A 16,496-nucleotide genomic window follows, 5' to 3' on the forward strand; every position below is an offset into this window, starting at 1 on the left:
AAGGTGGTCGTCTTGAAACGGAAGTTTTGTGGCCTCCTTGGCAAGTTTGTCGGCTATTTCATTGCTGTTGCGACTCCCAATGCTTCCCAACAGAGGGAGGCAGAGGTACTATATGTACGAGCTGTATTATTATTATTTCTTTTTCCTTTTTTTGTGTGAGTATATTTCAGTAGTACACATCATGTAACTGAGGAGAAAAGAAGGGTAGAACGTCTTCTGTCACTCTGATTTAAGAAAAGAAAAGATTAGAATGGTTTTGTTTTTCGACTAAGTGTTGTTTAATTCTTGCCCAGTGTATCACTTCATTCATAATGCGAGAGGGGTAAGTTTTAATTTTTATTTGGTAGAAACATGATTTTAAATTAAATTTTAGATCGACCCGGACGGGTTCCGCTTTGTCGATCCCTAAACAATTGCCAAAGATGCCTGCGTGGGCTTTAACCCAGGCCATTCGGATTCTCGTGTTGGTGCATAAAATTCGGCGAATCTCCCGTACATTATGATGCACAGAACGTGGGTTTTGCGTTTCAGATCGACAAAAAATCATTTGTGAGACAGCAAAAAAAAAGATAAATTCTGTGGTCAGAACATGATATCTCCAAAAAATGACCCTTTTGATCTAAAAGTAGGTCTTGCTAATTATAACTAATTAGAAGTGAGATAAATGCACAAATACGTGCGTACGGCTAAACAACATGTTGATGTACGATATTTCTGTTTGTTTTTATGCTTTATTTTTGATTTTTAAATGACAATGAAAACTTGGACGATTTTGGAAAATCAAATTGGGAATCTCAAAACTTTGATTTTGGAATTATCATGTTCTGACCAAACACCACAGCGAAAAATAAAAAAATACTCACTTTAAGACGGAAAAATAGTAAATAAATGAAAAAAGTAATTTCTGGGCCCGGCAAATAATGAATAAGAGAGTGGGAGTAACCATTTGAGAACCGACGATAAATAAACGCAGTAAACTAAATAAATAATTTGTGAGCCGGTAAAAATTAATGCTTCAGAGAAATATTATACAGGGTGTTTCAAAAAAATCGTCCGATTTAAAAAAAAAAAAATCATAATTATCCAGCTTTTAAGCCGTTTTGATTCGGGTGACCATACGTCCCGTATTTCCCGAGACAGTCCCGGTATTTTCTGTTTTTTTGGACGTCCCGACTTTTTGGCAAAAGTGTCCCGGTTTTTCCCGTATTTTACACGAAGCCAACTTGAGTTTTTATTTTTTATTGAAGTCAAAGATTGACATTATTTTTCAACTCATAAATTATTTTACGATAATTACAACTATATATGAGAATATTAATCTCCCACATTTGATTGAACGTTTGTCTTTCGTGGAATACATTGTAATCCACTGCAATTTGCATCATTTCCTGCCATTGGGATTTTTCCGTAATTTCAACAATATTTGGCAACTTTGTTTGGTTTTGGCGTTGTTTTTGGCGATAATTGGCGATGTCCCGTATTTTCCCGTATTTGGAAACGCAATGTCCCGTATTTCTCTCGAGGAAATATGGTCAGCCTAGTTTTGATCGAATAATGTATAGATAGAAAGAGGAAAATCTCGAGTTTCACGCAGTTGCCGACAGGTAGCGCTAACGCTCTTCCTTCTACCGCCACTTCAGTGTTTGTGAGGATTGGCTCTTCCCACAGTTGGAAACTGATTCGGATGACTTCATTTTCCAGCAGGACTTGTCATCCCCCCACACTGGAGCTTGGACGTTCGAGAATTTTTGAACAATCTCATTAAACGTCACTGGCTTCCAAGATCGCCGGACCTCACAGTGTGCGATTTCTTCTTGTGGGGGGTTTATAAAAGACTACGTTTATGTGCCTCCCCTTCCAGCTAGATTAGCCGAACTGAAGATACGCATAACAGCAGCCGTGGAAGCAGTGGATGCCTATCTAACACGGAAACGGAAAGGAAAATTTTAGTCTTTAAAACGGAAAATTTCACACAAACACTTCTACTGTTTGGCGACCAATAGGCCAAGAGAATCGCACAAAATGTTGAAGTGCTCTACCGAAAGATTTTACGCAATCTCTGCTTACCAATGTGAGTTCTGCAATCATCCGCCCCTACATTAGCAAAAAACTGTTTCCGTATCTGCTGTGATTTTAATAAGCCATATATAATAAGGCAGTTACTTCCTGAAATTGTTACAAAATCTTTCAGAAAAGCGGGATTTTCTACGGGAGAAATCAGTGCAAAAGTTAAATTTCCAACTGATACATGCAAGACTTACAAAATTGCATGCAAGCTGCAGTCCGTGATCTCGCAGTGCCGAGAATTATTAATTAATTAATTATTAATTATTACTAATTTATTATTAATTATTACTAATTTATTATTAATTATTACTAATTTATTACTAATTTATTACTAATTTATTACTAATTTATTACTAATTTATTACTAATTTATTATTAATTATTATTAATTATTATTAATTACATAAACATAGACGACAATGTACAAACTGTGGACAAGATTCAGGTATGGACACTCTCATTGAATATTTTAGAGAAAATCAAAAAGAAGAGGATGCAGATGAGATGAATGCCGTCATTTTCAGAAGAAAAAACAGTGTATGGTGAGACGCTGTCAAAACTTTGAAAGAACTGTAGAAATTTTGCTTTATACAGCATTTTTTGCATGATTTATGAAACAAAACTGCGCTGAAAGCGTCTGAAACGCGTTACATAATTACGCTACGCGTTTGTGTTTTCCTAACGTGGTGCATCAGATCAGGGCGGCTATATTATAGTATATGGACTTGGCATCAGCTACTCTGTGTGTGTGTGTGTTGTCTGCATGCTCCGGTTTGAAGGGAAGGGAAAGAAAACACACAAGAGTGAAGAGAACATCGGCAAAACGAGCGGCGCACGACGCATTTGACTCCTCCAGAAGCAGTCGGCCAATCACGCCCGACGTACAGCGCTGTCGTGAGGCGTATTACGCTCTGTAGGAAAACAGTCGTATTGCTTTTATTGGTGAGTGGACGGCGTGTCGCGCTGGGCGAATCACGTTTCGCGCGGGACAGGTAATCTGCGCCTAGGAAAACCCGGCTTGAGGGTTGAATTTCCAAATGATAAGCGAGATTGTATACAAAATTGTATGCAAGCTGTGTAAATTCCGCGATTGCAAGACTGAGCAGGGCCGGAATTAATCATGGAGAGGCAAAAGGGGACAACTGCCCTGACGACAAAATTTCGGGGTGAAACATTTTTGATAGGAACAAAAACTCCGTTATAAAATGATCGAATTTTATAGTGGTAGGGGCGGCAAAATTATGTTGCTCTTTTCCCTCACCAAATTCCCAGTTATGGCCCTAATGCTGTGGATTACACAAACATAAACGATAATAAACAAACTAAATCTGACACGACAGATATTGACACCATAATTGAACATTTTTGAAAAAGTTAAAAAAAAAACCGTAAATGTTGTTAATTCAGAAGAAAAACAGTTTGTAGGTCAGAATTTTATAGATACTTTATACCTAAATACAGTATTTAGTAATTATAAACTAATTAATCATTCATTTAATTTATTTTTAAATTAATTATATTTATTTTATTTCAATGACACACGAGAAGGTTACATAATTTTGCACATAATGGCAATTGAACCTCTATCAAGCAGAAACCTGTAACCAACGGGAAAAAATCTCGGTCCCGTTGCGATACCGTTGAAGACAGGTTTTACTGTATAAGATATACAAAAAACTGACTGTTATGTCAAGATGCTAATATTTGTAAAGAAAAAATCCCTCCCCCCCCCCCCCGCCTTTACTGGTAAGCCCACGTCTTCTCACATTCCAAACGAGTGCGCTACCAGAAAAAAATTTTGTTTTTCAAAAATCTTCATCTCCACATAAGGGGGCCGTTCAAGTATTACGTACGCAAATTTTTAGTCATTTTTGTCTCCCCCCCCCCTTGTCAGCAAAAGTCAGCTAATCGGAAACCCCCTCCCCCCCCATCGATGATGACGTAATACTTGAACGGCCCCCTAACAGCCAGTTTCCAGCATATCTTGTGTCAACCTCGGTCATAACGACAAATATCTTCAATGTCGTGATAAACGAATTTGACTATTCCAAAAGCTGTAAATGAAATTTATTAAAACATTTAAAAACATTACAAAAATTAAAAACATTTGTCGACGTGCGTGATGAGATGTTTTCAAGGTTTTCAATGAACGATGTGACATTAAAAGGCTATGCACATAGTTACGATGATGGCCAAACTCGTCACTGTCATAATAGCTATTCTTTGTAGAAACAGAAACACACTCATGCTTTTACGAATAACATCGTTACGAAAATATTTAGCGAATCGCGTTGACAGTTCAGAGCAACAAGACGATAAAAGAAAATAATACATCTGACAAGTAGACAGATGTTCTCTTTCACCTTTATATCTTTGAAGAGAACATTACGTCTTTGTGTCTTTTCTCTCGTGTAATGACCTGTTTGCTGCTGCTTCTACAAAAGAGCACATTTTCAGTTTTCTTCCCCCAGCGATAAATAAAAACAACATGTTTTTCCCCCCCTTCCCCGAGGTATTCGACAAGATGTGGAATTCATGTATAATTCAGTGCCTGTAGACGTAGGAGTAAAAATCAAAGAGATACGGTTCTTCAAAAGGCTTCGCATGATGACACCAAGAAGTTAGACGATGATGGAGCCGTATCTATTCTCTCTCCTCAACCAGTGATGGATAAATTTCCCAGTAAAAAATTCAAGAGAGCCGAGAATTCGCTAGTTAACACGAAACTTATTCATATGCGCACACGCGTCGACGAGAGTGTCTTGGACCGAGAGTATTATTTTCGTCATGTTTCACTCTCGCGGATAGCAATAAACTCTAATGAAATGCATAAAGGAATGCGTCGGATTTCAGACATGATATACACGTCTCTCACATTTCATATTCCTAGACACATACACATGTATATTGCTCCCTGAAGATGTCTGGAGAAAATTTTAAAGTTTTTTGGTTTTTTTTTTAACTTGAAAAATTCTAAAGTTTTTTTGTTTATTTTCTTCTTTTTAACTTGAGCATTGAAAACATGGATTTGAATTTGAACTTGTTTCAAAATCGGAAATAATAACATTGGATATTTAGATCAAAATTGCGTTATTTCACGAATATTACGAATTCCAGGTTATAGGTATCTTTCTTCTAAAGAAAGTTTTGTTAGCGTTATGAATTCGACAACCAATTCATTAAATATACTGTATAGTATATTCGGGGGTATTGGTATTCCGTATTACCCAAATGTAATATGAAATGTCATTTTTTTTATTTCTTTCGATTATTCCAATTTGAAACATGGTGGAAAGACCTGAAACCCGTATTTATAAAATATTTGATTTCTTGTCTTCGCAAGAAAACGATATATACAAGTATATCGTATTCAAATATAAATACAGTCGAATCCAATTATAACGAACTTCAAGAGACCGGAGAAATCACTTCGCTTCAAAGGAATTCGAGGTTTTTGCACTGTTTCTATGTAAAATAACCTAAGGGATTAAAAAAGTGTTCCTTAAACCGAGATTTTCGCTATAACGGTATTCGTTAAAACGGGATTCGACTATATTATAACTAAGAAACAAAACACATTAAAAAAAAATAATTTTCGTTTGATAATATAAAGTAGTCGGACTCGTACTTATAGTGCCGGACTCGTGATGCGAGGATCCGGGTTCGAACCCCACAGTGGTGGTCGGCTGAAGTTGGTTTTCTGTGGTTCCCAACTTCAAGGCGCAAATGCGAGCCGATCTCCCCGTTAAAAAGTCTCGCCACAGAGAGCAACAGTCCTACAACGGTAAATCATTCAACCATAACACTTCACTCATAGTTAGAAAAACTGGGGGCAGATGACAGCACTACACATAACAAGCATTACACAGAAACAAGCTTTACGTCAGGTTGCACTACACGTACACGCACATTCACGCATGTACCGATTCGTTGGGGGTTCGTTGGGGGGTTCCGCGGGGGGGGGGTGCATGTGTGGTGTAGCAGTAGTAGGTAGGGCCTCCAAAATTGGCTCGGGGATCCATGATGTTCTTAAGTCAGCCACCTCGTTGGGCAATTTGCCTGTTGTGGCGTTGTATTTGTATAATATGGAATAGAGGTTCAAAATGAAGATAACTAATTCGAATCGAGCAAAAAGATGATTTAATGAGCCTATTACAATGAAAAATGAAAATTTCATTGTCTGTTTTTGTAGTTGATGATACGAGCGGTGGTGCCATAGTCTATTTGCAAGAGTCACAAATGCAATCTTCCCATTCTGCCACAAAACTGTCAAGGTGTTGGTCCTCGCAGACTAAAAGACACATTATTTCTGAACCTTTCCTCTTCTATCTTACTCAACTTTTCATCTTGAGGAGGTATTCTGGCCCAACTCGGACGATACTGGAGTATTACATATTACCCGACACACCATCTGCAAAAAAAAAAATAGCCTTTCATCTAGCCAGAGAGAATCGGCTAAAACGAGCAGATAATACAAATACAACGCCACAACAGGCAAAATGCCCAAGGTGGTGGCTGATAAAAAGATGCCCATAAAAATATGTATGTCATATATTTCCAAAAAAATATAGCAACTCAATTAAAAATGCAATTAACAAAAATTATAATCAATATATACACATGATAAAATATTATACAATGCCCAAAAATAATACTTATGGTTGTCTTATTCTAAGTATGGATAGCTTCTCGATTTATCCCAACATGTTTATCGTATTTCTTTTTAAACGTGTCAATTGTGTTACAATTTACTACCTCCGCGGGTAAGCTATTCCATTTATTAATAACCCTATTAGAGAAAAATTCCCTGCGACACCATTGTCCCTCACCAATCGATACTGGTGTCCCCTTGTGAAAGCAGTTGATTGACGGTGCACTAAAAGTTCATGGTCCATCCTAGCTATCCCAGTCCAGGACGAACTAAGCCTCGAAAAAGCGGAATAATGACTTCAGGAGAACGCGAAGAGACCTTTTTGAAAATGAGACCGAGCATTCTATTCGATTTTTTGACCCCCGCTGAACAATCTTCAGAAAACCTAGGTCGCTCGTCAATGAGAATTCCCAAAGTGGTGACCCTAGTTGCATCCGGGATAGTGACACCATTCAACTCGTAAGAGAACCGTGGGTTGTTCGAACCAAAGTGAGCGACCATGCACTTATCAACGCTAAACGTCATGCTCCATTCATTTGCCTGTGCTGCAATCCTGTTCAAGTTGGTCTGGAGCAACTCCCTATCGCTTTGATTCCCGATTACCCCCATTAGCTTCACATCATCTGCGAATTTGCTAGTAATCCCATCGATACCTTGATCGAGTTTGTCGATAAAAAGTGAAAAAAGTATGGGGACATGGACATTTACCTGAGGAACTCCACTTGTGACGTCCAACCAGAGAATTCCCCGTCCACCATAAACGACCTATCTCTTAACCACGATTCTATCCCATTCAGCAAGTTGCCCCCAATTCAAATCTCGTGTAAACGCTTCAAGAGTTTACCATGTTGGACCCGATCGAATGCCTTCTGGAAATCAAGGTGAACAACATCTAAATTTTTGCTCTTACCCAAAGCCTTAGTTACGTGATCATAGAAGCACATAATAAAATACAACACTTGTGCTTTACATCGGGCTTAGTTTCAAATAATTGGGAAAATTTCCAATCAGTAATAAACACATTTGAAAACTTTGAAAAGTAAATTTGTGGAAGTGGAGGAACAAATATTCTCATATATATAGCAGCCGTGATGATGGTAATAAAGGTAGGAAAAATTATGAAATTCATCGAGCAACATCTTAAGAAGATAAGGGATCCGATTCCTTCAGTTCCTGTTACTCCGGCACCAGCGCCTCCGTTAAGAAGATCGCCGCGTCTCTTCACTCTGACAGCGCGCTTGTGGCACTGTTTGCAAGCGAGGATCAGGAGGAATCCCCCCTAATCTATAGTGTCTCCCAAACTTTTTGTTCCATCGCCCCCTTCATCAGAAATTTTTTCCTCTCATCGCCCCCAAACTCAAGTAAACCCATAGGATCCTATATTATAAATCAGTAGGTTCTATCGCCCCCTTGGACCATTCCATCGCCCACCAGGGGGCAATATTGCTCACTTTGGGAAACACTGCCCTAATCTAATGAAGTCCCGGAAGAATTTTCAAGACCTTCAACAGTGATCAAGTGTGAATTAGACTGGGTGGATTGAACTGTCCGAGCGGAATTTGATGCTTAGCACTTCTGTCATGCAATCCTTGATCGATCAAACTTTTGACTGCGCCTTTTGAGAAATGATTTTATGCAACTTTCTATAATTCTTTATTATCGGTGTACGTAGCACTTTGACTTTAAGTTGATTGATTTGATTCTTCGATTTACATAGTTTTAATTACGATGCACTACATGTAATCTATGTTTGACGTTTCAATAATTTTTGGTTTTGCCGAAGTGCTTACGTTGCCTCTTGTGACACGAGCCAGTACTCTGGCCGTGATGATGGTGACAACAGAGCGACACCGGTTCTACATTTTGAGGAACATGTATACATTTTATCACTGTTCCACTTATAGATCATACCTGAAAGCAGAGAAAATCTGAAATTCCGCATTACGAGCATTCATTGTAAGCAAAATAATTTTCAGATATTCACTTAATTTAAAGCGAATATGAAATACTTAAAAGATAGGAAAGTGAACCGTTGAAATTTATTAGTAAAGCCCATATTTTATAAATAATATATTCTAATAAAAAATGAAATGAAATAAAAAATAGACCACTAATCACAAATTTATTAAAAATGATGATTTTTAGTATTCGGGTAGCCGGATAGATCTTCCACGTATCACTTACATAACACAAAAAAACCAAGTATCTACTGTTATAACTTCAAAAAATGGGAGACAGATGGCAGTGCCTTTAAATATGCAACAAGCATAAATAACTCAAACACTTTTGGGCCACGCATACATTCCGAACTCCCATTCCGGCGTATACCAATTTTCTCTAGAGGAATGTTTGTTAGGTCTATGTGCGGTTGAGAAGTAGTAGTAGGTTCGAGCCCCACCGTCGCCACAGTGGTGGTCGGCTGAAGTTGGTTTTCTGTGCTTCCCAACTTCGAGGCGCAAATGCGAGCCGATCTCCCCGTTAAAAAGTCTCGCCACAGAGAGCAACAGTCCTAGAAACAGTACAAATATTCAGTCACTCACTTCACTTTCGATATATAGATGGCAGCACTGAAAAATCATACACAACACTAGATACGCACTCAGACTGTTAGGTACACCCACACTTACACTTCCGGCACAACTCACTAGGTAGTAAATTGCCTATGGCGATAGACCTGAGTTGTGCTCGGTTTGAAAAAAAAAAGTAGTAGTAGTACACTACTCAAAACAATTAAAGAAAATATATATTATCTATTTCAATTTTAAAATATTTTTAATATAAATTTATTAAAATTCAGTTGTGTGATGACTAAATCCTGTGACAAAACCCTCCGTGAATACCTAAAAATATTCTTTGTCTATATTTGCATCAATTAAAATGTTTAAAACAATCACTATTAAATAAAAATGGCATTTCCCCTAATTGTTATGCAAGTGTGTTATGGTAGCGGGAAAAATCAATTGATATCTAATTGAGATCTATATTGAGATTTAAATTCCAGTAAAAAATCCGAATTTTCTTAGAACTACTTAAATTTTGAAGTTTTCTTTGGATAATACATGTTCAACACTTCTTGAACATTCATGTATTTTTTTTTTACATTTATGAACATCATACACCAGTGTTTCTCAACCGCTGGGCCCTGACATCAGTCAAACCGGGCCGTGAATGATTCACACTGTCTCATTTTCCACCATTTATTCCCTACTAGTTTTGTGTATGACAGGGTCTTCCTCTCACAAAAGAGAAATCAACCGGGCCGTGGGCTTCCAAAGGTTGAGAACCACTGTCATACACTTTGTGACACGAATTTTTCAGCTTAACAAATATTTTTATTTACAGGGTGTCCAGTAAATTCTCAAAATAGATTAAAGGTTCATAAATTTGAAGGAATTGCAATATCCGAATACGGTTTGGGAAAAAGTTATTCTCACACACGAAGTGGGTGTTTTTCCTTTTGGAGCAGAAAGGAAATTTTTTTGATAGAGGGCGTTGCACGAAAGCAAATTACGGGAAATATGCCAATCAGAGTCCTATAAAATGCAGGGGGTAGGATTAACAGCTCATTCACGAGTTTTGTTCTTAGGGACCGTTCAAGTATTACGTAAGCAAATTTTTAGACATTTTTGACCCCCCCCCCCTTCCCCCCGTTGGCAGCAAAAGTCAGAAAAACTCTGACATAGGGGCTCATGCCCCCTCCCACGATCAAAAATGTATTTTTTTGATGCAGAAAAATATTTGTTTTAATTGAAATTTCGGAAGAAAATACCTTTATATGTTATTATAATGAATTTCTGTTAATTTCAATGTTATTTGAAGGCTATGAACTCAAAATTTATCTTTAATAAATTCATTGCGACCCACCCTCTATAGTTTGTTTCAGGTTAACTTTGCAGTGAAGAGAAAGGTAGAGAGTGTATTCCTTCGCCGCAAAATATAGTTCCCATACATCGGAGGTTTCTGATGATCATTTATATAGAATATTTCAAATTTTTTTATGATTTCGAAAAAGATACTGAAAAAATACCGTTTTCAACCAATGTATATCTGTTTGAAATTTTTAAATTAGAAAAAATATTGGTTACCATTATCAAAAATCCATGGCGAGCTCAAGAACATTTTGGCGCGATTTCCAAGAAATTTTCCCAGCCAATATCACTGTCGTGCTTTTTTTTTGGTTGTACTTATATTTAATTATATATATATATATATATTATATCGTCATTTTGTTGAATTTTCCATTCAGTTTTGAATGTAGTTACAGGCCTACGACGAATATTCAATCAGTTTTTTTTTTCTCCTGAAAATAGCCTCCAACGAATTCAGATATCACTCATAGATTACAGGAAGTGTCCCTCTTTCACGACAGCGCCGATACCGTTGTGAGAGGCTCTCTTTATGGGTGTAGGTTACGGTTCCACTCTTTATTACGGCGCCCCCCCCCTTTTTTTTTAATTATCTATTTCTTGCCGTGTTCGTAGGATAGGGGTGGTTTCTGAATTCCAAAAGCCGATAGCGGAGGGTGTTGACATAAGTAATGTCTCTTTTGCGTCCACACCAACTTCTCCCCCACAGCACACACAGAGGCTGTCTCTCCAGATAAATATAAATAAGCAAGAGCGAGAGAGACCCACAATGGTTTAGGCTTGCAGTGTATTTTTTCCTTCTGTGACAGTTGTATCTTTTCACCAGAGATAGACACGCTAAAACGTTCTCCGTTCTTTTTGGCAATAATGCAGGAAGAGGAATTTTGGATTGCAGATGGCCTGATGGAACACATGTTGGAGCAACAGCAATTAATAAGTAATAGAGAATCCAATAGTTCTACAACTTCAAGTGAGGAATCCATAGAATGGGAATCCGTAAAAAATGACTAAAACGGTAATGATAACAAGTGGCATCGACGTATATGCGTTCGGGTGGGTGAGCGACGGAAATTGCGGCAAGAAAAGTGAATAAAAGAATTCTAAATTTTTCCTTATCATTTTTATTATTATTATTTGGGGCTATTCCCAAATTCAAACATGAAAACCGGGTTAATAGGAGTTACTAAGATACTTTTCAATTAAAAAAAATTTTTTTTTCGAAAACCGCACTTTAATTTCTGAAAGTATCGACGATGGTTTTTTTTTCATTAGCTAATTGTTACTGACTGCAATTTTTTCTACAAGCATTACGTTATACGAAAAAAATATTTTTTTCTGCGAGATTGGCGAGAATCAGCCATACCTTACCGAGGCCGCGCATCGATACATAGGTTAAGAGGCTTTCGTTGTCATAGCAACGAGTGATGCGGTTGCCCCGTAGTTTCCTCTTCACTGCAAAGTTAACCTGAAATATAAGCCTTAACCTATAAGCCATATAATGATGAATCGCATAAAGGCACGCGGACCAGATATGGCCCTGGGGGTTATCTGATGTGCGGCCTGCCCTCCACACACATAATTATGTAAAAATGAATTAAGCGACACATTTACAGATCGCTTAAGTGACCCGTGGTACAATTCCAGAACATTTAACCAGCCCGTGGCACATTTTCAGATCACTTAAATGACCCGGGAGACACATCCGGGAGACACATCCACAGACGCGATCCGTGACACATTTAGAGATTCCTTGAGTGACATGTGACGTAGTTTTAGAGCACTTAAGTGGCCCCCAGTGTGGTTCTACATCACTCAAGTTACCCGCGGAATATAATTACGGATCACTTGAACGATGTGTGGCACAGTTCCAGAGTGCTTGAGCACTCCGGACACATTTCCAGATCACTTGAATTCGCGAAACATTTAGTTTTACTTTACTTTACGATCACTAAAGTGGCTTTGTAAGGCACTTATCAATAGGGGGAGAATGTTACTTCAAGTGTCCACGAACTATCGAAAGGTTTTTCTCGTTTTTGGCCCACAGAGTAAGATGCCATAAAGAATATTTCATATTTTCATTAAGGGTGGTTGATGACGTAAGCATTATCCTAACCCCCTCCCCCCTTGTCATCAAAAGTCAGCTAACACCCCCCCCCCATCGATGATGACGTAATACTTGAACGGCCCCTTACTTACATAAAGTTTTCATTATGGTATTGACACAATCGTCTTCGCCGTCGTTGGGAACGGACCGCTCACCGACCAATAGAAGAAGTTTTATCCGAAACCGTTGCCGGGGGATTACCGTAGGATTATCCGTCACGCCAGTGCGCCATTTTGTGTCTTTCTTTGTGTTTTTCTTCGTTCTCGTGAGTTTTACTTAGCGTGTTGTTTATTTTTGGGTCATATTCTGCGGTGATTTTCTTTTTTTTTAGCGCACGTTGGATTGTGAGATAAGTGGTTTTTTTTTATTATATTGCTCTCATTTATTTTAAATTTTCGTTGTGTATTTTCGATCGACTTATATTTATTTTTCTCGTTCGCTTTTCATTTTCGTTGTTTTTTCGCCAGGTTCGCTCGCTTCTTTGATATAAGTTCGTAGGTTTTTGGACGTTAGTGTTAGCAAACAGTGTATACTTTTTCCCGGGTACTCTCAATAACTTTGTTTTCCTTCCATTTGGGCCTATTGTTGTAGTGTTAGTGTTTTGAGATAGTTAGCTAATTCTAATAAGTATAAATTGGAATCAGTAGGGGTGGTAAGTCAATGGGAAGAATTTAGTACGAAGCTGTCCTCTGTTTTGCACGACGTCATACCCTTTGTTCGAAAAAAGCGTGTTTGTACATCACACCCTCTATGGTTCACGGATAGCGTGCGGAACCTTTATCTTGAAAAGAAAAGAGCATTCAGAGAGTATAAAAGTGGACGAGGTGACCTATCATTGTTTACTGATAAAAGAAGACTGTTGAAGAAAGCGATAAGGGATAGTAAAAAGCAAGTTGAATCTAGGTTGGCAGATAACATTGGCTCTGACCCAAAATCATTTTTTCGATACGTCAATAATGGATGTAAGGGGACAGTTGGCCCCCTCTCGATAGGAGGCTCAAAAGTAGAGAGCAATGTAGGCATGTGTAGTGCTTTCAATGACTTTTTCGCGTCGGTTTTTAATGGAGATAATGATATTCGATATACGGGTGTTGCATGGGGTAATAATACGCTCAACGATATTCAAGTGGAAGACGTGGAGGTCCTAAATCTTCTAAGAAATGTATGTGCAAGCAAAGCACCAGGACCAGATGATATCTATCCCAGGGTTCTCAGGGAAGGTGCTAATGAATTGTTGGGGCCAGTCGCACAGATATACAGGAGTAGTGTTGCTGAGGGTATCGTCCCGAGAGATTGGAAACTGGCTAACGTTGTTCCGATATTTAAGAAGGGTAGTAGAGAAGTGGTGTCTAATTATCGTCCAGTGAGTTTGACGAGCTCCCTCTCGAAAATTTTGGAAATTATCATCAAAAGGCAGTTTGTGAAGTGGATAGACGAGAATAATGTATTGTCGGATAATCAGCATGGGTTCAGGAAGGGGAAGTCATGTGTAACTAACCTCCTTTGCTTCTATGATTACGTGACTAATGCTTTGCGTAAGAGCAAAAATGTCGACGTTGTTTACCTTGATTTCCAGAAGGCATTTGATCGGGTCCAACATGGCAAACTCTTGAAGCGTTTACACGAGATTGGAATAGGGGGCAACTTGCTGAATTGGATAGAATCGTGGTTAAGAGATAGGTCGCAACGAGTTATGGTGAACGGGGAATTCTCTGGTTGGACAGACGTCACAAGTGGAGTTCCTCAGGGAAGTGTCCTTGGCCCCATACTTTTTTCACTTTTTATCGACAAACTCGATCAGGGTATCGATGGAATTACTAGCAAATTCGCAGATGATGTGAAGCTAATGGGGGTAATCGGAAATGAAAGCGATAGGGAGTTGCTCCAGACCAACTTAAACAAGATTGCAGCATGGGCAAATGAATGGAGCATGACGTTTAGCGTAGATAAGTGCATGGTCGCTCATTTTGGTTCGAACAACCCACGGTTCTCTTACGAGTTGAATGGTGTCACTATCCCGGATGCAACTAGAGTCACCGATTTGGGAATTCTCATTGACGAGCGACTTAAGTTTTCTGAACATTGTTCAGCGGTTGTCAAAAAAGCGAATAGAATGCTTGGTCTCATTTTCAAAAAGGTCTCTTCGCGTTCTCCTAAAGTCATTCTTCCGCTTTTTCGAGGCTTAGTTCGTCCTGGAATGGAGTATGCTGTAAGGTTTTGGAGACCATACCTACAGAGGGACATAGACTTGGTTGAAGGGGTGCAGAGAAGAGCTACGCGTGTCCTTATTGGCACACAGGGCTTGAGTTATGAAGAAAGACTTCATTTTTTGAATATGTTTACATTGGATGAACGCAGGTGTCGAGGATATATGATCGAAGTGTTCAAAATTTTCAATGGGATGGATAGGATGGACCATGAACTTTTAGTACACCGCCAATCGACTGCTTTTACAAGGGGACACCAGTATCGATTGGTGAGGGACAATGCAAGGTTATGGTGTCGCAGGGAATTTTTCTCCAATAGGGTTGTTAATAAATGGAATAGCTTACCCCCGGAGGTAGTAAATTGTAACACAATTGACACGTTTAAAAAGAAATACGATAAACATGTTGGGGTAAATCGAGAAGCTATCCATTCTTAGAATAAGACAACCATAAGTATTCTTTATGGGCATTGTATAATATTTTATCATGTGTATATATTGTTTGTAATTTGTGTTAATTGCATTTTTAATTGGGTTGCTGTATTTTTGAAACATATGACAACCATATTTTTATGGGCATCTTTTTATCAGCCACCTCGTTGGGCATTTTGCCTGTTGTGGCGTTGTATTTGTATTTGTATTTGTATTTGATATTGGTGGATAACACACTATTTGTGGAGCTTCATCTCAGCCACGAATCACCAGCTGAAGCTCTACGAACGTTTCAGACACAGAAGAAATGCGAGAAAGATTCAGGTTTAATCGCTTCTTCCGGACTGGTTTCCCTGGCCACCTATTGTAAAAAAAATGAACTATTTCTTTTTTCTGCACAATAAAAGTCCCCGTTCGTAAGAATACGTTCTTCGCAAACCGCATTTGAATATACCAATTTTTACGAAATTTCAAACTATTTACGAATTTATGGGATACCCTGTGTAATCAGTGTTGGCCAGTACTTTTAAGTGACTATCATCGTGAAACTACCATTTCCACATCAAATATTATTTGTAAAAATATAACTTATATCTGATAACTTTCTCACGCGTTCGGTTTTTTTCGAAAAAAAAATACGGATATTTGTTTATTTTTATGAAAGACTAGCTATAATACCCGGCGCTGCCCGGGATTTCTTCAATGAGGCTGTTTGGATCAGTGATATCTCCCTCTTTCTTTGAGGGACATGCAAACCGTGTCTAAGTTGACCAATATAGCAACTTCCTGCGCGATTTCATGAAATAAACAAATCTAGATTTAAAGAAACATAGAAACAACTTTCCCCACCCCTTTTTAAGGGGCGCTAGGTATTGCGATCCCCCTCCCGAACTTCAAGTTATCTATTTCTGTCTGTTTCTGCTTAATTAAAGCTGTGGAATTTCTTCGATGTACTTTACGGACCAATGATTGATTTTAAAACAACCTAAACTATATCAGTTTATGCAGTTGAATATCAAAAGACAATACGGGGAACTTAATTTTCATGCTTGAGAAAGATATAAATAAAAAGTTGAAATCAATGTTATTGCATGGATATCTAACTCAAAAGTAGATCCTGCTAATTACTTCATATTGATCTCCTGGGCTTCGTATATCTCTAAACGAACT

The sequence above is a fragment of the Pholcus phalangioides genome, unplaced genomic scaffold (assembly GCF_987345545.1).
Source record: "Pholcus phalangioides strain wild (caught in Gottingen) unplaced genomic scaffold, Ppha-v1.0 ptg000022l_1, whole genome shotgun sequence".
In the NCBI taxonomy this organism is placed as follows: Eukaryota; Metazoa; Arthropoda; class Arachnida; order Araneae; family Pholcidae; genus Pholcus; species Pholcus phalangioides.